This window comes from Diceros bicornis, chromosome 29 (genome assembly GCF_020826845.1).
Source record: "Diceros bicornis minor isolate mBicDic1 chromosome 29, mDicBic1.mat.cur, whole genome shotgun sequence".
NCBI classification, from domain to species: domain Eukaryota; kingdom Metazoa; phylum Chordata; class Mammalia; order Perissodactyla; family Rhinocerotidae; genus Diceros; species Diceros bicornis.
The window spans coordinates 33,801,905-33,827,861 of record NC_080768.1 but is presented as its reverse complement, the minus strand read 5'-3'; the positions used below and the strand labels follow the sequence as shown (position 1 = coordinate 33,827,861).

Here is a 25,957-nt window from a genome sequence, read left to right as displayed (position 1 = left end):
CAGGAATAAACTTTGTTCTAGCTAAAGAGGCTTTTAACTATAACAACTGCACTCTGCCAATTAGTGTTTTTTTTTCCTGGAAGGTATTTACCCTATATAACACCTACACATTCATGGTTAAAGGATGGAGGAAGGGTATCTGCCTTCTATATGTAGAAGTATATGTTTACGCCTAAATAGAGCAATTGTTCTCACCTTCATTTCTCTGTTGATATTATCTGGGCTAGAGGTGGTCTTGTGTCTCCTGGAAGATTCATTTTGGCTATTTGGAAGGTGATAAGCAGAACAACATGCTTACTGCCAAGCCTCTGGTGAAGCTGCCCTTCTATTAGCTGGATGATCAGATGGGAGGTTGGTAGGGGTCTCAATTATTAGGAAATTTACCCTGAAGCACTGGACATTACCCACTGATATGCACAGTCCTCTGCATTTTTCAAAGGACAGGAACTTGATGGCATAGGCAGAGCTGCACAGAGCACCTGAGGCAGGGATCTATTCAGGTGAAATTTCAACCTCCAATAGTTTACCTATTGGCAACCCCGCGAAGGAGGCACAGAGACCTCTGCTTACAATGGAGCCTCTTGCTCACAGAGCCTCTGTTTCCCTGTGATGCTCTGAGGTGACTATGATATTCTTCGTGAGCTGGGTATTATGTCATGGTTCCTGCTTTCAGACACCATTTCTGCCAGCTTCCTATACAACCTACTTTTTTTTGAGATCATTAACTTGAGCATCTCACAATTCCTATCCAGTTGGATGTGACGGCACCTCCTTACAACTCAGGGATGCGTTTTAAAAAAAAAGAAATTTAAAGAAAAAAAAAAGACCCTTTGAAGCCATTTAACTTAACCCCACACTTTCCCTCCCATCTACCTTTATGAGGTCACCATCCAAAGTAAGGTTTTTTTCCTTTCAAATTTGGTGGAAAGAAACCTTAATATTCATAGATAAGAGATTCTGCACTATGGAAAAGAGAAAAAAAATACTGTGAAGACCTATGAGAAAGAACTTCTAAAAACTAATTGAGGAAGAAAAGTTGTTTCTGTGATCCAGCTCCTGCACTGGGCTCAGGGTTCCCTTGGGTGGCGCTTGCCCTGCGTTCCACAATTCAATCTAGGGATTATTTATCCTGCAGCAGAGAGCTAAAAACTGAAGCTATGGTGCTTCCATTAGCCCAGGAGTGAGATGGTTTGTCCCAATTTTATCTCTTCTGATAAAAGAACAGGGTTCAAAATCCCTCTCATTTTCCTTCCTCCTCCTCACCAAAGACAGGGCTACTCAATAAGCATTTTGTGTCTTAAAAAGCGTGAACTACAAAACGTCCTGCCCCAAGCAATTGAGACACTGCCTAAGGGGTTTTTGGCTGCTCTTTATTTTTTTTGAAAGAGCATTCACTTAGGAAGTCAAGAGACTGGCTTTGCCACCCATTCACTATCATGAAGGTATTAAATAACTCAGTTTTTAAGGATTTTCTTACCATGAAAATTCCATGAATTTCCCTGTCTGACTAGGGCAATCCAACCTCTCTTTTTTTCTCAATTCCAATTCCACCTCCTCCATTAAGTTGTCCAGGGAGCACTTTGTTTTGCTTGTCCCTCCTCTTTGATATGTCCTATCTTTTTCCCTGAATTATTCATGAACGTGTGTGTGTATCTGTCCTGCTGAACGATGAGGCCCTTGGTCACTGGCACCCATCAGCTCTCCTGAACATGTCTTTGAGTGAAGGATTTCGTGATTGATCCTCTGAGGATGTGGTGTCTGAGGCCCTCAGGCTAGTGTTACTGCTGCTCTTCATTGTCAATCTTCCTCCATCTGTCCTCCAAACAACAGCAACACCCTTCTCCATGTCAGGATCACTACATTTGCTCTCACTTATAAAAACTGATGGGAGAAGGACTCTGTAAGCAATATGAGACTCTAGGATAACGAGTATCTTGGACACAACTGATAGTGCCAGTTGAGGGCCACAACCATTCCTGAGCAGGGAGAGAAATTATGTAGAACCTTGCAAAAAAAGTCTAGGCATAGGAATGAGATAAGAATGCATGATGACTCAGGTGGTTATGAAAATAATTAGGATTTATGACTTCTCTGGGTTCTCACTTATGTTTGACAGATGAAGGTAAAATGTAAGGGCACCGTCTACAGGGGATTCCTGATCAATAGCTTGTGATGACTTCGAAAAGAATAAGATGTTTACATTGCCTTTTAGAACTGCTGCCTCTCCGTGTGTCTAGATGGCCGCATGGGGCCTGGTGGACCTCAACTCTAGTGACCTTTTATGAAACCTGGAACTTGCTGCTCTTGGGGTTGGGTGGTTGTCCCTGGGAACGGTGAATAAGTTGATTTCCATGCTGTGAGTCTAAAATGAGGTTGTATTCTTCTATAGGAAACATTTATAGTATTTTGCTAAGTCGTGACTACTTTTTTTTCTGCAAAGGAAAGTAGTTTTTCTGAGAAATCCTATAGAACAGGAGTTGGCAAACTTTTTCTGTAAAGGTCTAGACTAAATAATTTAGGCGTATGGGCCACACAGTCTCTTACAACTACTCAACTCTACCATTGCAGTGCAAAAGCAACCGCAGATGATACGTAAACAAATGAACATGACAAAATTCCAATAAAACTTTATTTCTGTACACCAGCAGTTGAACTTAATAAAATTTCCACGTGTCATAACATATTCTCCTTTTGATTTTTATTTTTTGTGAGGAAGATCAGCCCTGTGCTAACATCTGCCAATCCTCCTCTTTTTTTGCTGAGGAAGACTGGCCCTGGGCTAAAGTCCGTGCCCATCTTCCTCCACTTTTTATATGGGATGGTGCCACAGCATGGCTTGCCAAGTGGTGTGTTGGTGCGTGCTTGGGATTCGAACCGGTGAACCCCGGGCCGCCGCAGCGGAGCGCATGCACTTAACCGCTTGCGCCACTGGGCCGGCCCCTCCTTTTGATTTATTAAAACCATTTTAAAATATAAAAACCATTCTTTGCTCCATACAAAATTTAGGCAGCAGACGGGGTTTAGCCCATGGGCCATAGTTGGCCGAGCCCTGCTATAGAAGAAAACTATTTACTGTGGAAATCTCTTCCTCCAAGCACGGGGTGCTTGCGCTAGCCCTCATCCTGACAGCCAAATTAGGGTGTCTCTTCAAATCTGTGAGACTAAATAAATGAGGGCAGGCCCCTCTTACCACCTAGAATGCAGTGTGTGTACACTGATGTTATTCCACGTATCAGATTCCTGCACGGAAAACACTGTCATGCCATTAATAATCTTCCTAGGAACACCTTGAAACTTGACTCGTGGAGGGCACGTTGCAAATGGGCTCTAATGGCTTTTATTTCTCATTGTTGTCACCTCAGATCTAATCAGCTGTTTTGTCATTTTTAATTCTGATTTGGCAGGATTCTCCAACTTCCTTGGCCTTTTATAAAGGCTCAGAGGAGAACTAGGCCCTGAGGCTCTAAGGACCGGGCAGTAGATTAGGGAGATGGGGGCTGAGTAGATAGTGACCTTCAACCTTGGCTGATTCCCAATCCCCACACCTCCCTCTTCTGGGGTTCACTTATGTCTTGAAATTGCTTTCTCTGGGGAAAAGATCTGTCACTCCTCAGTTAGTAATGAGGTTCAAAACTCATATCATTCTGTGTTGGGTAGGGAGAAGATAAAACCCTGAATTAGAGGCCTCTCAAATGTGTGCTTTTTCTTGTGGGCTCAGACGTACGTCACTCAGAAACATCTCAGAAAACATCTTATTTCCAAAGTCATCACAGGCGCTTGATCAGGAATCCCCTGTAGTTGGTGCCCTTACATTTTATCTTCATTTGTAAAAGATAAGTGAGAGCCCAGAAAAGACATCAATCCTAATTATTTTTGTATCCATCTCTGAGTCATTAAGAAAAAGCAGCAATTGGGCTCTGGTTCAGCTTCCCCCACATCCACACCCATCTGGCCCCGCACAACCGAAGGGCCACCTTTGACTATGACTCCACCTTCCTTGAAAGGCAGTATGGAATTGTGAATAATGAAACACAATCTATTCAATAAAAATAAAATTACAATAAATACATGATAATTAAAAATAAAACTAATAGGAGCTAAGTATTTTTTAGTGTTTTCATGATAAGCACCTTACCTATATTAGCTCATTTAATCTTTATTCTAACTCAAGAATATTGTTGTTTTCACTTGTAGATCAGAAAAAGGAGCTCAGGAGGCAAGTAGTTCTCAGAATCCACAGCTGGTAAGTAGCAAGAGTTTATAAACGGAGATATATCTTGCTTCAGAGTTTATAATCTCAATACCCATTAAACGGCTGTGCATCTCTGCCAAAGTATTTTACCTCTCTGAGCCTCAGTCCCCTCAGCTCTGAAATGAACCTTAAAGCTATAAAATCTCTAACTTCATTTCTAAATCAAAATTCTAGTTTTATTATTTTCACTCCTCCACTTTCAGGAGAGGAAAAAAGTAAACACATAAGTTCCTATGGTAACTTAGTAAAAAAACTAAAACTACATTTCCAGGGTATATTCTGAGTCAGTACTCATTTAGTACAATCTCCTCTGCCTTCCTTATATAAACCTATGATGCAATCAACTACTAATTACAAATAATTAGTGCTCATACTCTGCTAGACTTGGTAAAGAGACAAAATGGGGACTTGCTCTGATCTCTGTTTGCAAAAGACTTGTAAACTATCTTGAAAGTAGATATAAATCAGAGCAAAGAGTTTTCAATCAAAAATTGAAGATTCTGAATTATTAAAAAAAGCATTAGGCTTATTCTACTATATTTATTAAGACAGAAAAATTGTTGCTAGCAAGATTTTCCAGCAAGGATTGAAGCTCTAGGCACTTGGGAGTTTAGCAGAAACTTGTTTGATTCATCGTTTAAATTAGGAGTATTTCTGTTTAATTCTGAAACTTAAAGTATCGAATTAACTAAATCTCCCATTCTGGGAGTGTGCCAGTATTGAGCGTCAGAGATAGAGGGAAGGATCAGGGCTGGGATGATAAAATCTAAAGCCCTCCCCTGAACACTTCCTGAACACAAGATTGGAGCAATTTCTTTCCAGCCAATTAAAGCCAAAAATCTAGGATCTATCCCAGCAGGGACATGGAGGATATCAGGAGGGTGAGATCTCTAAATCAAACCAGTGATGCTGGCCAATCAGATCACAGGGAGGAACCACCACCAACCTCCCTACAGGTCACAGCTGTGGCATTAAAAAAATAGTCAAGAGAAAGTACCTGGCAGAAGGCAGGTTTCCTTCTCTGTCTCATGGGCTCTCGCAGGTGACCTGCTCCCAGCTTCATTTATATGCCTCATTTTGGTTTCTCAAATATTGATTTTTAAAATATTCTCCAGGAGAAAGCCACTTGGGGACCTTTAAGTGGGGGTTCACAAATGATGCATGCCCAGATGCGTTTATTGCAGGATGGAAATAATAGACTTTTCCCCTCTCCTCCTTTCCCTCCACCTAAGTATCTCTTTATTCACTACTTTAATTACCTCATCGTAAATTTCTTTAGGGGGTTACTTAGAAAGAAAATTAGCATCAAAGCTTGGCAGTAAATTCAGGGGCTTTTGGAGACAGTCCAAGTTGTTTCACCTGTGATTAATTAGATGTTTTTTTTTTTTCCTTTAAGTGCCAGAAGGCTGTTGAGGTCTTTAAGCTTTACATGACTGCCGGCAGTGCTGCAGTGATGATGGAGGCATGCGTCTGGAGTCTGGGGCTGCAGCCTGGCTTTTGCTGTTGGTGGTGGTGGGGGGGTGTGTGTCTGTGTGAGAGACAGACAGAAGGACAGAAACAGACTTGGGAAGCAGGAACTTGGAAAAACTCCAACGGTTTCCAAAACACAGTTAAGTGCAAGTCTAGAAGCTTCAGGCCAGGATTTCCTATCAAAATATCTCAAGAATTTCAGAAATGCTTCTTGAGCAGTCCACTTCCTCACCATGAGTCACTGAAGTCCTTTGCAGAATCTTTGCATAAGCTCTCTTTATGGCATACACTAAGGAATGCATATTTTCAACAATTCTTTTGCTATATATGAAGCAGAGCAGTCACACCTGTTTGAAGAGAGACTGTGTCTCCTTAACATTTCACCCTGGTGAAAATCAAGAGGGGGAGAATGCAGTCTCTGCGTAACTCTTTGGGTATAAAATTACCACCAAACACTGGCATAAAGTCAAAGCAACCTCTTGGTATGTTTGGAAAAAAGTTAATAGTTCCAGTCACAATGTATGTGCTATCAAGGATGAAACATAGAAAATTGTTTTATTATGAGAGCCAGTTTGTCATTTTTTCTTTATTCTCTGTGTGAATGAGGGGAAAGGATCCTTCAAACCATTTGACTCAGTCAAGGTAGTAGAAGGTTCAAAGTTTTTGCCAACTTTTGCTGAAGTGTCTGTATAAACTTAGAATTCCTGAGCCCCTAGAATTGAGAGCATTATCATCTAACATGTGTTGCTCCACCTGTCTATAACGTCCATGACAATATTTAAACAATGAATTAAATCTGGCACTAACCTGGCCTCTGAGGACTAACAGAAGTGTTAGTCACATGGGTTGGTTACAGAGAGTTCTGCTTGCCTAGGGCAGGGATCAGCCAACTCTCTCTGTGAAGAGCCAGAGAATCAATATTTTAGGCTTGTGGCCCATAAAGTCTCTGTTGCAAGTACCCAATCCCACTGCTGTAGTGTGAGAGCAGCATAATCAAGAGGCAAATAAATGGACATGCTGTGTTCCAATAAAATGCGGTTGCTCACCCCTGGCCTAGAATACTGCTTCTCAGACTTGCATGGGCATACGGCACACCTGGAGATCTTGTTAGAATGCAGATTCTCATTCAGCTGGTCAGCTCTGGGCCCAAGATCTGCTTTCCTCACCCCCTACCCGATGGCGATGTTGCTGCTGGTCCGTGGACCTCACTTTGAGCGGCAATCCTACAGTGTCTTCGTGAAATATGTTCTTCCTTTCTATGTCCAGGGCATTTCCAATAACACTTAGCTCAGAGAACAGAGACAGGCTCTTAGTTTATTAGGAATATTGCTATAGGACTAGTGTTAGGTTTATACCCTTCAAATCTGTAATCCTCAAAGGTTCCTCGAGCATTCCACCCCTCAGGAGAGCCCAGATTTCCCTCTGCTGAACATTACCTTTCCTTTTCCACCTTTAAGATTGGTTGTTTAAGGTCTCACATTCCTAAACGGACAGATGGTTCCAGCTGTAGTGCAGCAGAACGCACAGCTCATCACAGCCATTTACACCAGCTCCGCTGCCCAACTGCCAGCACCTTCCCCTCCTCGGCGTGGAGGGCTCTAATGGCCAAGCAAAGGGGCCTCTGGCCCCTGCCTAATTGGCTGCAATGCAAGAGCTAATGTAGGTTGAGAGACCAATTAACTGGGCTTGTTTCTACCAACGCAACATCTGAACATCAATTATGCTAAACAACACGCTGTATTAAGACATTTCCCTGCCACTATCATTTGCTATGGGACAACCTCAGAGCAGGGCAGAGAGGAGCTGCATCTCACTGTCTGCCTGAAGGGTTTCTCGCTGTCTCTCAGTACAGAGGGCTGGCAATTGGGAGCACAGTTTTAGAACTAGAAAAAGCACAATGCAGGGACATATCTGACACCAATTAGTTACCTTGTCTGTGCCTCGGTCTCTAGACCATGGGGTTAAGGTCCAAGAAGCCAGAGAACAGGTTGGGTGAGGGATGCTGGTCATCCTTCTGCATGACCTGCTGATTCCACTAAGAAATGGAAAACACTAGACACTGGGATGCTCAAAGGATACGTTCCCTAAAAATGGAAACGAAATATAAATAACTGGAAGTTGCTGGGAGAAGGAAGACAATCGTATTTTCTTCTACAGGTTTAGCTAGTTTTGAATTCCATTCCTCCATCATCTCACCTCGAGCTTCTCCTTTGGAATGTACTTCTTGATTTTTACATCAACACTTTGGTCTTGAAGCAGCCCAATTCATTTTAATTCATCCTGGTCATGCAGCTCCCATGTACTGAAAATGCTGAGCAATCCAACCAAATTTAAGACACAATGGAGTTTACCGTTTAGTTGGGAAGACTGAACTAATTCAGACATTTACTTATTTACTCAATCATTCATCCATTCAACAAATATTTGTTAATCACCCATTATACTTCAGGTACTCTCCTAGGCTGGAAGCACTATTCCTCCCCTGTCTAGGTTTATTGCTAGATGGAAAGGCAGGTAATCAAATGAGCAACAGTAATGTGGTGTGAGGTGTGCTATTATGTCTGTGATAGTACAGATGTTAAGGAGGGAACAAAATATACAAAAAACAATAGAACAATAAAATTGTGTCTGTGTATTAAAGCATTAAAATGTAATGTAGGCTTAAAACAGAGTGTTATGCCCTCTCCCATTCCCCACGTTGCTTATTTCAAACTTCTACCACTCTCAAACTCCTTGGAACTTCAAGAGAAAACTGAGAATATCAGGCACAAGCTCCCTCAATTTCCAGCAATCAAAAAGCTAATGATATTTGCATTTATTCTCATCCCCATCCTTCTGGTCTTGCGGGAAGAGCTATTTCTGTGGTTAAGGCCATTCTCTCCAGCTGTGCTCTTGCCCAACCGTCCTGTCTCACCCAGGACCTGCATCTGTGATTCCTTTTCTTCTTCCCAAATTGGCAACTTCATCTCGATTGGTCCCTTCTGCACAGCATAAAATTATGATCAAGTCCGTTGTCCATCTTAAAAATAAGGTCCTCCTTTGACCCTGCATCTGCTCGCCTTTTCTTACCTTCCAAGCCTAGAATTCTTGCTTCTTTACTTGTTTTCTGTTATTTTGACCTTCTGCTCACTTGCTCTTCAAACACCTGTAGTCTGGCTCCTTCTCTCTCTGCAGTTGAGGGGGAAAAAAGCAAAAGGCCCTAATAATCTTCTCCAACTAAACCTAATGCATTCTTTGTTTGACTTCATCTTTCTTGACCTTGACCCAATATTTTACATTAATGGCTACTCAATTCTCTAACTCTTTTCTCTCTTTGCTTCTCTCCTAGTTCTCTACTACTTCACTGACCAGTCCTTCTCCTGTCCTCTGTTGACTCTTATTTTTCAGCATGCACCTTAAATATTGGGTTTTCCATGTATTTTTCTTCCTTGGACCTCTTCTCACTTCATACCATCCCTGAGTGATCCCTTCTGATCACCTGCTGTCACTTGCCACCATCTGCTGACTTTCAAAATACATTCTGGTCAACTCTGCTCCTCGAGCTTAAGCCCCATCTACCTGCCTCTCAGCGTCTCAACTTGCTCTAAACAAAAGTCATCAATTTTCCATCTGCTACTCCTTCTGTCTTGGTGAATCCTTCTATCTTGGTGAATGGCAATATCATATGAAAGTTGGATGTTATCATCGACTCGTTTCTTTTTCTCACCTTGACACCCAATCAATCAATAAGTCCTATCAACTCTATTTCTCTAACATCTATTACATCTGTTCTCTCTTCTCCATTCTTTCTGCTCTTGCCATAGTTCAGGTCTCATCATCTTTTATATAGACAAGGGCAATTAGATTACCATCTGATTTCTTTGCCTCTGACATTATTTCTGATTTTGTACCCTTTCAGTCTTCCCAACACATTGTGGCCAGGGTTACTTTTCTAAAATACAAATCTGCTGGAAAACAATAGCACACATAAAACCTTCTGTGGCTCGCTATTGCCTTGCAGTGGTTGTCAAACTATAGAGGGGAGGGTCAGCTAAGCTATTTGAGCAGCCACTCTGAGAGGAGGTAGAGAGGGTAATTAAGGACTTTGAATTCCAGGCTCCCTCTTTCTGCCCCCTGCACCGCAGCCAATGTTGTGCTAGCAGATGTTTAACAACCAGCTCTCAAAAAGTGTAAAAACAAAAAAAACAAACTTAGTTTAGAGTTTGCTGGTTTCCGTGGTGCAAATACTCCCACTATGGCCAATTCCAAGCTACCAACATCACTGGAGTTTGGAAGAAATGTCCCCAGTTGACTCTCACAAAACCACAGATCGTGTTCTCTTTCCTCATATTGGGCATCTCTATGGTGGGGGCCCGTGAAAAAATGTTTCCCTAGCCACTTCTGGTCCATTGTGGGGGAGGCTTCTGACAAGCCTCTCCTGGTATCAACAGAGCCCTGGATGAGCACAGGCCTCGCTGTGGGCTGTGCTGAACTTCGGGAAGAGACAATGGCAGGCAGAAACTGAAAGGAAATTGATGAGATGCCTGGGATCTATAAACAGAAGATGAGGTGGAGTCGACGCTGATAGCAACCCTAGGCAGGTGCTCATGCGAATGCCCGCTTTTCCACACAGAGGACAGGGAGGCTCAGTAAAGGGCTGCTCTTGCTCATGAGCTGACCCACCACCTCACTGATGCCCTGCAGCTGGCCTGCCTGGAGGCCACCTTCCCAGACAGCATTGCCTCTATTGCCCAAGCAACACACATATAACTTTTTCATTACTGTGACCGAATGGATTACTCCTTTCTGCACAAGAATGTATGTCAGTGTCAACATCAAAAACTTCCCTGCTTCGCTCTGGCAGCACCTGCCTTATTGACTGGGTGCCTTCTGAACAACGCACTCACACAAAGCATTTAAACCTGTCTGACTTCAAAAGTAAGGTAAGACAAGCCCAGTTGAGCAGTATAGCACACACATAATATGATTATTTCTCTTCTTCCTGGTGATAATAGAATTATGCAAAAGCGGCCTTGACCCAGTAAGGATTTTCTCTGCAGAATCAAATCTCTGCTTTCCCCTAACTCATACCTCCTCCCTCAACCCCCATCTTTCTTGCTTTCTAGTCACTCATTCGGTCCTGCAGCACTTCTTTGTGTACCATTTTGCAAATCCAAGAGTTTCTGACCTGTAAAGTATAGCAAACTAATGAAAAACGTGGCCAGATTTATCTAGTAGGTAAATGATGAAGAGAAAACATCCATCTTCATCTACTAATTCATTCTGAAATGTTTATTGATTCTCTCCAGTGTGACTGCAGTCAGCTCAGGTGGCTACATTTAATTTAATGAGTAAGACTTTTTATAACTGTCTCAGGATTCCCCTATTTCTCATTGTCTTCAAGTTGTCTGGATCCTGGGAAGAGGTAGTCCCTGACACTGGGCACTAGTTATAGCAATCAGTAATAGTTGATTGACAGTGACCAAAATAGAGCCGTTGGATGAAAGATCAAGAACAAAGCAGTTTTCAGAAACCAACTAGCTCCAGGCATGGAGCTTGCACATTATCTATGTGCACGTCCCAGATAGAACATGCCTATATTTCACAAGCATCTTACAAAGGAGGCATTACTAGCAACCTTTCTTGGGTCAGAAAATTAGATTTGGAGAAGTTAGGCCACATCTCCAAATTCATGCTCAACAAACCAGCAGAACCAGGACTGGAGCCTGGGCCTCTCTGTCTATAAAACCAGCTTCTTTTCCTCATCACGCATTTCATACATGACTGGTACTCAGATTTTCCTTCACCCCAATAGGAAGACAGCATTTGCCTGATGAGGGTTTGTTAGGTTATTTGGTTTGAGGGTTATTTAAAGGCAAGAATAAAGTGAGGATGCAGTGAGGAGGGCATCCAGGAAATGTGGGAGTGACTTAAAGTGGGTTCTATTAATAAAGAAAATAAATAATAAATGAAATAAAGTTGGAACTTTTAATAGTGTACTCTAAATGCATGGATTAAGAAAGGACACACTTTAAGAAGAATATTTTCAAAAGAACAATTCTTTCCAGACTTCTTGGAGTACTAACTCCTCGGCAGCAGGCTAGGGAGGTTTCCTTTGAGTCTCAAGTCACAGCCCCGTCGTGAAGATGCCCAAACACAGAGTCTCTTTGAGAGCAATAAAATAATGAGCTGCCGTTATTCTGAACTGCTTTTGGTCATGTCTTTAGTGGTATGAAACTTCAGGACACATTAGAATGAATTATAAATTTATTTGTGAAGTAAGTGAGATTTTGTAAAAGTACAAAAAGCATTCCCTTGGTATGAAATCTCATGTTTATTATTCATTTATTCATCTAACATCTATTCAGCACCTAATATGTATGAAGCACTATTCTAAGTGTCAAGAATTCAGTAGCAAATGGGACAGTGAGTCTTACAAAAAATCTCGCTTAAAACAAACTTACCTAGAACTTAAAAGATCTCCTAAGAGGCCAGGAAAACAGTCCAGTTGTGAAGTGATGAACTAGGGTGAATTAGGTGGTAGAAATAGAGAGGCAAGGAGTAGATGGAACCCACATATATTTTAGAGGTATAAGTGACAGAACTTGCTAATGGACTGGATATGGACTTGAGGAAAGGAGAGAATAGGGCCTTTTTCCTTTGGCCTGAGCAACTGGGCACATGTGGGTAGAGTTAACTGAGATGCAGCATAATGGAGGAGGAGAGGACTGGGCCAAGAGAGTGGTGGAGTCAGTAGTTCTCTCTTGGCCATATTAAATTTCACACATTGTCAGATATCCTGGTTGTTGAAGTTATAGACACATGGAACTCAAGGGAGATGTAAGGGCTGAAGACATGAATTTTAAAGTCATCAGCATATAGAAGATATTTAAAGTTATGGACTTGAATGAGATCACCAAGGAAGATTATAAGCACAGAGAAGATGAGGCAACCTAGGTCTGAGCTCTGGAACACTCCATACATAAAAAGAGGGGATAATGGGATCTATTCAGTATGCCTGGGAAGAAGTGACCAGTGGAAAGAAAGAAAACTAAGAGAGTGAAGTATCAGGAGAATGAAGTGAAGAAGGGATTTTTAGAAGAAGACAAAGATAATCTATGTAAAATGCTATTGAGAGGTCAAATGAAATGAGAACAGAAAGTTAGTCCCTCTACTGAATAACATGCAGGTCACTGGTGACCTTGAAAAGAACTGTTTCCATGGAGTTATCCGATAGAAAGACCATTTGGAGTGAGTTGAAGAAAGAATAGGGAGTAAGGAAAGAAGTCAGCAACTAAGAATCACCTTGATTGCAAAAAATATTACAATAGCCTTACAAGGACTCTCAAAATAATCTCGGCCACATGACCAAATAAATATCACATGTCTCATCTGGAAAGTAATAGGGACTTCTAGAAAAGCTTCTCAAGAGGTCTGGTCTCTAATAGAATGGCAAGTTTTGCTCTAAATAAATGGCAAGCATCTTAGATTTTTTAGGATCAGAGCTGATATGTGGCTAGTATGCTCTTGTATGGCAATACTGGTTGATATATTATTAAAATACTTTCATGCTGGTTAGTAAATAGTCACTGCCTTAAGTAATCTTAGTTCCCCTTCCACCAAACCAAGTGGCCCAGCCTTCTAGAGCTATTCAGAATTTAACAATGATGTAACCATTGACAATGTCGGGGAAGGATTGGTGATCAAGGGCTCTTCTCCCTCTCTACAGACAGCATCCAATCTGATTTTTCGGTGTCTGTAATATACATTATTTAGACAATGCACTCTGCACAATGCACTCAATGCATTATTTACAGCACTCTGCTCAGGTCCATAATTTCAAATACCAGTAGCAATCAACTCAGTATTGACAATTTTGTAGTGAGATAAGTCCATTTTAGTGTGGGTTACTTTGTGGATGTCTATTAAAGGAGACTTCTAAACCAAGTCCCTAACCACACAATATCCATAAGAGCCAGAGTTTCTTGTCCCAACCCTGATCAAGCCTCTAGTCTCCTCAGCAAAATCCCAGGGCTTACTGAGTATGCGTTATCTAGCTTTACTATCAAAGTAAAACTTATTTTAAGACTATTCTAGGAGCCAGGACAACAGAAATTCAGTCAGCTGAGATAGTAGTTGTCTGCTTTGTATTTTATGAGAATAAGGGAGACTTTCAGGCACCCTATAGCAAGTATTACCATCTCTCAAATATCTGTGCATTCTATTCCTATTTGCCAATAGACTAATCATCAAGCAGAAGCAGATGTTAATTATCACTCTGTGCAGCATCCTGCTGGTTGGACTCCACATCCCATCGTCTGACTTGCCTAAAGTGTAGGCGCTTTGCTTATAGCAGATTCAAGCACCAAACACGGGTAAAATCCATGTGTAAAATCAATTGACCCCTCAGGAGAATTGTTAAACTATTAAGGTGATTGGTCTTTGCTGTTCAAAATAATGGAACATTTCCTGCTGTGGTGGAAGAAGGCCAGACATAAGGTGACACAGGAGCTTAGCCTTTTCCTGGTTGCAAGCGCACTAGTTGGCTCTTCCAATACCAGCTCCACTCAAGTTACTGTGGAGAGACCAACAACTTGGGAGGTCCCAGAAGGGGTCTATGTAGCAGGAACAGTAAGTCTAATGTCTTTGATTCTGTAATAGATTATCCTGTCACCTTTTAAGAAAGGTAAAAGAAAGGGTACAACAATCTGAGAGTTATATATACGTATATATGTATGTATACATATATGTTATATATGTGTGTATATATATACACAGAACTATAGAAGCAAATAAACAATTTTATGGTATAAATGGTATATGCTCCCTCTATACAGACAGCATCCACTCTGATTTGTTAAACCACTATGCCACTATCTCTGCCAAGGAAGCTCTCCATAAGAATGCCAGTGTACATGCCAAGAGTGCTTTTCCCTTCCTAATTCCCCCAAATGGTCACTCCTTAAAATGCCAGATAGTTTTGACATGCAAGAATAATTGAGTTCACGGTCATCCACCTACACCATCCCTGTGTCATGCTTTCACCTGGCCCCTACATAGCATTGCTTTTGACTAGAATTTGTCAAAGTTAGTCATGAAAACATCTCATTTGCTTTCCAGCCAAAATAAACTAGAACTTTTGCTTCTGTCATTACAGCCAATAGGTGTCATGGGAGGGCCCTTTCGCTGCAGAACAAATACACCCTGCATAGGAAATGTTCTTTGGGGCATTGCTGGTTCCATAAGAGGTAGAGGCATTCTCTATGGACCACAGACCAAAACAGGGAAACAAAAAAACAAACAAAAATCTATATGCTATGGCCAGAGATGCAGCAGGTTGCTGGGCCCAGATAGTGGACAAGCAGCAGGGATGCCGTGGACCTAGGGGCAGATGATATTATCAAGCTGTTAATAGGATGTGTGTGTGTGTTGCGGGGAGAAGAGGTGGTGGTACTGAAGTGATTCTGGTCTGTAGTGCCTTCTGAATACTGGCACCAGTAGAAGCAAATCCTTTCTGGAAGAAAGTTTCACGATTATATACAAATGATTCCACAGACTAAGATCAATAATAAGCTTGAAATATCAACAAGCCAAAAGAATGCGAGTAATGATGAAAGCAGAAACACAAATCAAATATTAAGATGTTTAAGGACTGAAATATTAGAATTGTTAGGCATTTTATGTATAACATGCTAACAAAAAATAAAGGATATAACCACAAATATGCATATTCAAAAAGATACCATAAAAATTAAATGCACAGAATTGAAAAAGAACACAGCTGGAATGTTTAGAAATGAAATATTTGATAGCTGAATTTTTAAAAATCTCAGTATAAGAATTAAATTATCATTTATTTTGATTATCGATAGCTGAAGAGACAATTAGTAAAGAAAAAAATATATTCAAAGAACTACTCAGAATACTACACAGAATGATAAAGGAAATGGAAATCATGAAAGAGACTTTATGATATATAGAAGATATGTTTAAAGTACGTTCAATCAGAGTCCCAGTAGTAGATAATAACATGGAAGAGGGGTAATATTTCAAGAAACAATGGCTCTAAATTTTCTGTAGCAAACAAAAGTCCCACTAGTACAATGTATTCCAAGCAAGATAAACAAAAATTAATTCATATTTAGGGCCATAATAGAATAACAAAGACAAAGAAAAGGTCATAAACATTAAGAGCAGATATTTAGAATTACAACAGATTCCTTAAAGGTAACAGTGTAATCCAGAAGACAATGGAATAATAACTTCAAAGTATTGAGAGAAAATAACTTTCAACAAAGGATGTTATATTTAAGAAATGGTCTTTTTTCCATAATGAGGATGAGGTATAGATATTTACAGAGACATAAAAACTGTGAGAGTTTATCACTATACATTTGCTAAAAGAATTTCTTAAGATGTGCATCTGGAACAAAGAAAATTATTATAGAAGAATATTTTGATGCAAGATGATATGGTGCAAATAACCTAGAAGAAATGAATAAATTCTTAGAAACATACAACCTACTAAGACTGAGTCATGAAGAAATAGAAAATCTGAGCAGACCTATAAATGTTGGGGAGATTGAATCAATAATCAAAAATCTCCCGATGAAGAAAAGCCCAGGGCCAGATGGCTTCACTGGAGAATTCTACCAAACACTTAAAGAATTAATGCCAATACTTCTCAATCTCTTCCAAAGAATTGAAGAGGACAGAACACTTCCAAACTCATGGGGCCAGTGTTACCTTGATACCAAAGCCAAACAAAGATGCTATAAGAAAAGAAAACTACAAGCCAATATCCCTGATAAACATGGCTGCAAAAGTCCTCAACAAAACACTAGCAAACCAATTTCAACAACACATTAAAAGCTTCATACACCATAACCAAGTGGATTTATCTTTGGCTGCAAGGATGGCTCAACATGCACAAATCAATTAATGAGATGCACCGTGTTAATAGTATGAAGGATAAAAACCACATGGTCATCTCAATAGATGCAGAAAGCCTTTGACAAAATTCAACATCCTTGCATGATACAAACTGTCAAAAACAAACACAAACAAACAAACTAGGAATAGAAGAATATTACCTCACTATAAGAAAGGCTATGTATGAAAAGCCCATAACAAACATTATACTCAATGGTGAAAAACTGAAAGCTTTTCTTCTAAGGTCAGGAAAAGGCAAGGACACCCACTCTGACCGTTTCTATTCAACATAGTATTGGAAGTCCTAGGCAGAGCAATTTGGGAAGTAAAAGAAAAAAAAAAAGGCATCTAAATTGGAAAGGAAGAATAATATTGTCTTTATTTGCAGATGACATAATCTTATATGTAGAAAAACCTGTTAGAACTGATAAATGAAATCAATAAAGTTGTAGGATATAAAATCAACATGCAAAAGTCAGTTGCGTTTCTATATACTTACAATAAATAGTTCGAAAAGGAAATTAAGAAAACAGTCCCATATACAATAGCATCAAAAAAATTAAAATACTTAGGAACAAATCTAACCAAAGAGGTGAAAGACCTGTAGGCTGAAAAATACAAAACAGTGTGAAAGGTTGATAGCTTTTCCTCTAAAATACCCGCAGCTAACATCATACTCAACCATGAAAGGTTGAAAGATTTTCCTCTAAGATCAGGAAGGAGACAAGGATGCCTACTCTTACCACACTGTTCAACATAGTACTGGAAGTCTTAACCACAGCAATTAGGCAAGTAAAAGAAATGAGACATCCAAATAGGAAAGGAAGAAGTAAACCTGTCTCCATATGCAAATGATATGATCTTATATATAGAAATCCCTGAAGACTCCACTAAAAAACTATCAGAATCAGTAAACAAATTCAGTAAAATTTCAGGATATGAAATCAACATGTAAAAATCTGTTTCATTTCTATACACTAACAACTAACTATCTGAAAGAGAAATAAAGGAAACAATCCCATTTACAATAGCACCAAAAAGTAAACTGAAAACTATAAGACATTGATGAAAGAAATTAAAGACGACATTAATAAATACAAAGAAATCCCAGGTTAATGGATGGGAAGAATTAATATTGTTAAAATTTCCATACTACCTAAAGCCATCTAAAGATTCAATGCAATCCCTATCAGAATTCCAATGGCATTTTTCACAGAAATAACACAAACAATACTAAAATTTGTATGGAACCAAAAGAGAATGTAGATTGGTACAGCCACTATGGAAAACAGTATGGAAGTTCCCCCAAAATTAGAAATAGAATACCATATGATTCAGCAATCCCAATTCTAGGTATATATCCAAAGTAAATGAAATCACTATCTTATTAGTGATTACTGATTAGTGGAAAGACATTTGCACCCCCATGTTTATTGCAGCATTATTCACAATAGCCAAGACATAGAAACAACATGTGTCCATCTATGAATGAAGAAAATGTGATGTACACACACACACACACACACACACACACACACACACACAATGGAATATTATTCAGTCATAAAAAAGGAAATCCTGCCATTTGCAACAACACTTATGACACTTCAGGGCATTATGCTAAGTGAAATAAGTCAGACAGAGAAAAACAAATACTATATTATCTCACTTATATGCAGAATCTTTTTTTTTTTTTTTTTGCTGAGGAAGATTAGCCTTGAGCTAGCATCTGTTGCCAATCTTCCTCATTTTTTGCTTGAGGAAGATTAGCCCTGAGCTAACATCTGTGCCAGGCTTCCTCTACTTTATATGTGGATCACTGTCACAGTGTGGCTGACAAGTGGTATAGGTCTACATCTGGGATCTGAACCTGCGAACCCAGCCTGACAATGTGGAATGTACCAAACTTAACCACTATGCCACAGGGCCAGCCCCAACACATGCAGAATCTAAAAAAATCGAACACACAGAAACAAGGAATAGATTGGTGGTTGCCAATGGCTAGAGGGTGGGGGAAATGGGTGATCATGGTCAAAGAGTACAAACTTTCAGTATAAGATCAACAAGTTCTGGGGACCTAATGTACAGCATGTTGACTATAGTTAACAATAATGTATTTGTGAAAGTTGCCAAGAGAGTAGATTTTGAATGTTCTCACCAAAAAAAAAAAGAAAAGGTAACTATGTAAGGTGATGGATGTGTTAACCATATTATGGTAATCATTTTCAATATATATGTATACCAATATAAGTATAACTTTAACTTATACAGTGTTATATATCAAATACATCTCAATAAAGCTGGAAAAAATAAGTTATTCCTTAAAAATCTCTAAATATCCCCATTTATACAAAGAGTATCTCGCTATTTTTTTAATCAAACTTTGATTCTGGACATGAACGGGCCATTTACTAGAGTGACTGTACACTGAGAAAAAGAAAATACTCAGGCCTGTCAAAGATGTCACTATGATCTACCAGTCAAAGTAGAGGCTGATTATGAGGTTAATTATGATCAGGTAGATGATTCTTAGTCCAAGTCCAACTCGCATTGGCCTGGTTGGTACATTGACTCAACCTGTGTTTTTCTCCCCTCACAGTCCCTTTATGTTCAGTTGGAATAGACACACTTGGGAATTGGCAGGATCCACACATTGGCACTCTAGACCCCTGGGGGTGAGTGTCATTATGACAAAAAGTGTTAAGTGGAAACCTCTGGAAGTTCCCCTCCCTAGGAAGAAAGTAAACCAAGAATAATACCTTATCCCTGAGTGAACAACAGAAACAAATGCCGCAATAAAAGACTTGAACAATGTAGGGATGGTGATAACTGTGATATTCCCACTTACCTCAGTGGGTGGCTTCCTAGACAGTTTCATCAGTACCTCAGTGTGTGGCATCCCAGTGAGTTGTCCTGGAACCCCAGTGGGCGGCTTCCCAGAGTTACACCCACTCACGTAGGTTTGTTTCTAGTGAGTTTCACCAGCACTCAAATAAGTCGTTTCTGTGCACAAGTTCCAGCCTTTGGCATCTCGGCAAGATTACTGTGACATTCAGTGGGCCACAGTCATACCCAATGCTGTCTGCATCTCAGACCTGGGAGATCTTGTGTACTCACCTTCAGCCCTAGAGGCCATGGCTGCTTCCAAATATGCCATTCTTCTATTCTTGTGCTTCTTTTTATCCCCCATCACAATTAATCCTGTGTTATTAGTTTATCATTTATTATATTAAACATTCCCTCTTTAAATTAGTGGTGAGATTTCTGTTTTCTGACTGGACCCTGACTCACACAGAAAAACTCCAGATATTTCGTTTATTCTCATGACATTGCAGATAAATTATACTTTTCAAGGAATTTTCCCAATTTACCCAAATTGCCAAATCTATTGCATAATGTTGTTCGTGTCTCTTATAAAAGGTAAAATCTAAAAAGACTTTCTCTTTTTAAATTCTAATGCTGATCGTTTTTTATCAATATAATTTTTATAAAAATAAGGAAATATAAAAATTAAGAATTTTCTATTTTTCCTTAATTGGTCTGGTTAGGTGTTAACTGATTTTCTTAATATTAGCAAAGACACAACTTCCGGCTTTTTAAATTTTCTCTATTGTATCATTTTTTATTTTATTAACTCTACTCTAAATAATTTCTTTACTACCACTTTCTCTGGGTTTAAATTCCTTTTGTTTTTATTACTTATGGAGAAAGATACTTAGATGGTTAATTTTTAGTCTTTCTTCTTTTCTAATATAGGTATTTAAAGCTATAAATTTCTTCTGAACTATAGCTTTAGTAGCACTACTTAAGTTTTCTATATAATATTTTCATTATAATTCAATTCCCAGTGTCTTCTAATTTCTATTCTGTTTTCTTCTCAAATTCATGGATTTTTCAGAGTGTATTGCTCAATTTTTGGTCATTGGGGAGGTTTCCCAGGTTTTAAAATATTAGTTTTTAGCCTAATTGTTCTGTGTTCAGAAAATATACTCAAATAATTTCAGTCCTTAAAAATTCATTGAGATGTTATTTATAGCCCAAGTATGATCAAATTATGGTAAATATTCCATGTTCCCTTTGAAAAAATGTGTATTCAGCAGTTGTTGAATAGTGTTCTATGTCAATTAGGTTGATTTATGCAATTATGTTACTCAAATCTTACACATTTTTAGTGGTATTTTTCTTCTAAATATATCACTTACCAAGAGATGTTTGTTAAAATATCCCACTTTGTATATTTGTCTATTTTTCTTTCTCTTCTGTCAATTTTTACTTAAAATATTTTCAGGTCATACTATAAGAATGATTTAAAATTTTATATGTTCTCATTAGATTAACACATTTATAATTATGAAATGTCTCTCAATATCTCTGTTAATATTTATAGCCTTTAAGTCTATTTTATTTGCTATTTGTTTAGCTACACCAGGTTTCTTATTTTTATGGTAAGTGCTTGTCTATCCTTTTATCCTTTTACTTTCAAACTTTTTGTGTCATATATTTAAGCTGTATCATAAGCAGTATATGGTGTACTATCGTTTATTCAGTCTGAAAAATTTGTACTTTTGGAATGAATAGTCCATTTTTATTTATTTTTATTTTTTGGTGAGGAAGATTAGCCCTGAGCTAACATCTGTTACCAATCCTCCTCTTTTTGCTGAGGAAGATTGGCCCTGGGCTAACATCCATGCCCATCTTCCTCTACATTATACGTGGGACATCTGCCACAGTGTGGCTTGATGACTGGTGTGTAGGTCCATGCCCAGGATCCAAACCCACGGACCCTGGGCTGCTGAAGCAGAGCACGGAACTTAACCACTCTGCCTCCAGGCTAGCCCCCCATTTTTATTTTTAAAATTTGCCATCTTGCTACTTGATTACTATTTTTTAAAATAATTTTTAAAATTTAAAAAACAATTAAAAAAAAATGTTTCCCTCTTTTTGATTAATCAAGTTTGTTTCCCCATTTGGCTCTTTCATAGTTCATTATGCATTCCTTGCATTATTCTTTTAATGTTTACCCAAGAGAGTCTAATGTGCATCTTTCACTTAATAAAGTTACTGTGAGTTAGTATTTTCAGCAGTGTTTTCTACCATTTTCCAGCAATGCACAAACATTAGGTATCTCTAATTCCATTTATCCCTCTCACACGTTTATTTTAAAATTTTAAATCCCACAAGACAAGATTACTATGGTTAAAAATAGTCAATATTAATTTGTATTAATCCATATATTTGCCCTTTTCTTTGCTCTTCATTCTTTACTGTATTTCTGTACTTCCATTTATGGATCTTTTCCTTTTGCCTAAAGAATTCCTTTTGGTATTTCTTTTAGTATAAGTATAAAGGTGATAAATTCTCTCACTTTCTATTTTCTGGTGATTTTTGTATTTTGCATTTATTCATATATTATATTTTCACTGGCCATAGAAGGCTAGGTACTCAGTTTTCTTTTTTCAAACCTTTAAGTGTGTTATTCAAATGTACCATGACTTTGATCGTTTCTGTAGAAAAGTCAGCCATAAATCTTATTGTCACTTCTTTGAATGTAATGTGTCTTTTTTCCCCTCTGGATGCCTTTAAGATCTTCTATTTTAGTTTAATTTGAAGATTTTTTACTATAATGTGTTTAGTACTTCTTTTCATTTATCATGCTTGAGATTCAAAGAGATTCTTGAATGTGTGGGTTGATGTCTTCAGTTTAGGATAATTCTTGGTCAGTGTTTCCTCAAATATTTTTTCTGTCTCATGTGCTCTCTTTCTCTCCTATTTTTCTCAGGCTTCAAATACATTTTAAAACTTATTACCGTGTCCCGTATGTCTCTTATGTGCATTTATGCATATTTTCTTTTCCATGCTTTACTCTATTTTTTTCCTACTAACCTACTTTCCGATTCAGTAATTTTACCTTCTTGTCTACTCAAATAGCTGTTAAACCCACCTATTACATTTATAATTTTACTTCATAAATAATTTTTTTGGTAGATCATCATTTTATGGTAAATTTCTCCATCTTGTCATCCAATTTTTCTCTTTCTTTTTCATTCCTATGCAGGAGTTTGGACTCTTTTATTAAGCAGCAGAGTTTCAGAAGTCTTTACTCCATGCAGAAGTGAGTGAAGACCAAGAGGTGAGTGAAGACAGAGCCTCTTCCCCCTTCATGCACCTTTTCCACTGTGATAAACAATCAACCATGAGCCGTTTTACATCATAATCCTGCCTCACAAAGATGTTTACAACAAAAATGAGAAAGCCTGAAGAACCACAGCCATCAGAGTGCTTGTTCTTTAAGAAGCCATGTGTCTGGGCACCTCATAAACAACATGTTTGGCATCTCAAGAGACAGGCACAGGGAACTGAAACATCTAATGTGAACCGTTGAGAGTTACTTTTGCTTTAATATATTTCTGAGGGTGGGGATGATGAATGCAGAATGAAGGACACAAAGCTGGAAACTGACAGGCTACTTGAGAAGCTTTGCCATGTTCAGACTTAGACCTACAATTTCCTTGAGTATGAGCACATAGCTTGGAATTGCCTGCCTCAGGCCCTGTTCCAGAGTCTCAGTGATGGTCTTCTTATGTCCCAGCTGGCATCCCCTCACATGGCCAGCAGCCTGTCGATGTGGTCATCCCAGACAGCTGGGTATTTGCTAGCCAGAGTCGAGACTTCCAAGTAAAGCAGAAAAGGGTCCATTAGCTTAATAACTTCTGCAATGGTGACAATAGTGTCACAGTGCCCGTTTGTATCTTCACCAAATCCAGAAGACAGATTCTGGAACAGGAAGAGGAGCTACTCAGCCTTCCTGACCATCCTCTCGGCACCCTCCTTGTGCTTCTGGGCACTCCCGAATGAGGTGCACTTCTGCATGATGGCCCACGGGTACTCCACCACCACCTGCTACCAACCTGTTTTTATACAGTTTTTTTTAATTTTGGCAAAATCATTGAAATATTCTTGTGTGATGACATAGATGATGTCTGCAGCATTTGAGCCTAACAGTCACTTCTTTGTCACCAGCTCCTTGACATATTGCTCGAGATCCAGGAAGACCTCCTCTGGCTGGCTCCTGTAGCCCTCCTTTGCACTGGTGTCTAAAATCCCATCCATGTTTGGTTGGCTCAGAGATATGCCCTCTTCCACTTCTTTTTTTAAATACTTCCTTTTTAAACTGACTATGGATTCTTTAAAGGTCTGGCAGTTGTTGACAGCACATTGAACATAGTGTGTGTTGCTAGATTTCTCAGATGTTCTTCACACAACTGAACGTCACCTTTGTATCTACTTAACAAAGAATTCATTTGCTAAAGACACAAACTAGTACCTTTGTTTTCAAATCTTCACTTATCTGAGAGCAGCAACTTGAAGAATCTGTTCAAACATCTGGAAGAGAGTGTTGCCTGTTAGGACCCCCTTGGGTCAGCTTCAGGCTCAGTCTCTTTTATCCAGTCTTTCTCGTCTGTTTCTAGTGCTTTCCACAGCTAAGCAATGATGTTTGAACTGAAAGCTGACATGTACATGTGGAGCAGTAAAGAGACCACTTAGAGAAAGTAAAGGGCCAGGGCATTGATTTCCACTTCTGGGGCCAGCTCTACATTCTGCATCATCTTTGCACCTGTGTAGGTGTTTCACACCCACATCATGGGTCATGATCTCATTTGCTTCTAGGTCGTCTGACTGAGCTTCTGCATCCGTATACTCAGGACCTGGTGGTACATGTTCAGGAGGTTTCTGAAAATCTCATAGTGGGGAGGAAAACAATCAACAGGTTTTTGGCAATGATGGGTAATCCTAGATGTACTTCCTTATGATTTCCAGGTGGCACACAAACCATATCTTGTTGGACTCCCTGAGGTCTACCCATGTGCCCTTAATTTTAGTAGTCACTGTTCTGTCCAAGATGGCAAACATTTTCTCCTTCCAATTCTTGGCCCTCAAGGAAGAAGAAAGCTAGTTTGCTTTTTTGGGTCAGATATGCACTGGTGAATTTTTCTTCCCTTTAGATGATGCTGACAACTGAGACCAGCAAAGTGGAGTCACAGGGGATGTTGACCAGTGACCTCTGCAGCACCATCTACAGCTGCTTGGCCTGCTCATCTGAGATCCCCTGTGTGCTCCCAAAGTAGCCATGGGTGAGGGTCAAATTGTGCATGTTCCCACTGTCCAGATGGTACTGCTGCTGGGAATGTCAGCCCATCTCGGGAGCACTCCATGCCCATCAGCCTCCAGCGGGCCTGCAGGAATGCCCCTTGTTCAGTGAGATCCTGGGTCTCCCTCACCATCTGGGGCACTGAGAAGATGTTCTGGAGATTCTCCACAGCTGTAGTGTGCTGGCTGAGCCGCACAACACAAGTCGTTCTTCATGTCCTTGAGGCTCTAGATGGTGTTGATTTTCTGCCTCTGGTCTTGGCTGACACGAGCCAGGGACTGCTGGATGTCTTTAACGTCATTCAGTGCGTTTTGGGGCTGGCTTAGGCCCGTGTGTACCCCATTCAATTGTGACTGGATTGAGGCCTTCACTCTGGCCTCCATGGAGGCCTTTTCCAGGCCTCTCTTCTGTGATACTGCTCCACTTTGTCCAGCTGGTCCAGGCACTGAAGCATCCCAGGGCCCTATGGAGTGCTGTTGCAATAGCTTCCCAGTCTGTCTCCTTCATGGTTAAAAAGCAGGTGGAATCCCCGCATCTGTCATATTAGAGTTATCCCTCTGCACTGCCACCAGGCGCCTGACTGGAGTGTCATCCAATTACTTGAACGTGTTAATCACAGTTACTTTAAAGTCTATGTCTTATGTATTATATCCAGATCATCTGTGGACCATCTCTATTATCTATTTCTTTTCTCTTGGTTTTTGGTCATTTGAGTCTTTCTACTGTCATTCATGGTAATTATTTACTTATTTATTTCTTGAAGGAAAAAAGGAGTAAAAGAGACTATTAACTTTGCCATATCTCAGAAACTAGAAGGAAATAAGCCTTGCTGGCCTATTTGGAGGCTAGTTTAGGTTGTTAGAGAAAAGTGTAAATTAAGGCAGAGATAAGGCTGACTCCAACCATTTTTATTGAGTGCTGGATACTGTGGATAACAAGTGTAGAAACTGAAAAAATGCTAATTTCCAGCAGAGAGGATTTATTTATTTTTTACTTATAGGTAGTTATAGCAGGGATTGGTCACCTTGATACAATCAGGGGACAGGAGGCATTAAAGCTGATTTGTGAGAACTATTCTACTTCCAGTTTGAAGTAATCCTCAAGTAGGACCTTTCAAGAATCTCCTCTGAAAGCAAAGGTGGTTTCCCTGGGCCCATACCCTTGCCAGGCCTTCA

At 39.6% G+C, this 25,957-nt stretch overlaps 1 long non-coding RNA gene and 1 pseudogene across 1 annotated transcript in view; one reads left to right on the top strand and one right to left on the bottom strand.

Moving 5' to 3' along the window:
• Positions 1-22,718, top strand: part of LOC131394024 (uncharacterized) — a 102,960-nt gene extending 80,242 nt beyond the window's left edge. Inside the window, exons 2-3 of the long non-coding RNA XR_009216041.1 lie at positions 4,195-4,243; positions 22,689-22,718. This is a non-coding gene — a long non-coding RNA (uncharacterized LOC131394024). The remainder of the gene's footprint in view (positions 1-4,194; positions 4,244-22,688) is intronic.
• Positions 22,719-23,096: 378 nt separating this feature from the next.
• Positions 23,097-25,313, bottom strand: LOC131394132 (exocyst complex component 3-like; annotated as a pseudogene).
• Between the last annotated feature and the right edge of the window lie 644 nt (positions 25,314-25,957).